Source organism: Vidua macroura, chromosome 2 (genome assembly GCF_024509145.1).
Source record: "Vidua macroura isolate BioBank_ID:100142 chromosome 2, ASM2450914v1, whole genome shotgun sequence".
In the NCBI taxonomy this organism is placed as follows: domain Eukaryota; kingdom Metazoa; phylum Chordata; class Aves; order Passeriformes; family Viduidae; genus Vidua; species Vidua macroura.
In genome coordinates this window covers 74963174-74963689 of record NC_071572.1, presented here as the reverse complement: position 1 = coordinate 74963689, position 516 = coordinate 74963174, and positions in this window count along the sequence as shown.

The following is a 516-nucleotide window of genomic DNA, read 5'->3' as shown; positions in this document are numbered from 1 at the left end:
ACTTACCTCGGCGGGCTGCGCGCACGCACCGAGCGTGTCCGTGTCCGTGTCCGTGTCCGTGTCCGTGTCCGTGTCCGTGTCCGTGTCCGTGTCCGTGTGTGTGCCCGCCTGTACCCGGCTCCCGGGGACACGCTACAGCTGCCGGCAGCAGCCTGCACGCTCCACTGCCTCTGCCGGGGAGCTTTGACGCTTCTCGGTGTCTCTGTAAATACTGGCAGCAACTCGGGTCAGCCTGGAAGATGATGCAGTGCCTTGGTAAATGGGAGAGTATCCTCCTCAAGGCTCCTGGCAGGCATGCCCAGTCTCATTTCTACAGTCATGCCTTTGCAATAGGCTGCGCTGAAGGATTTTTCTGTGTAGCTTGAATGAAATGCTGAAGGTCTGGTTTCTGCTTCCAGCCAAGACAAATGTGTTGTGCCTGACTGTCCTCATTCTCATCCCACTCTATCGAAAGCAATCCCCTCTGATGTTGCAGGAGCCTAAAATCACTGGCTCATTGATACCAGCAGACTTGGC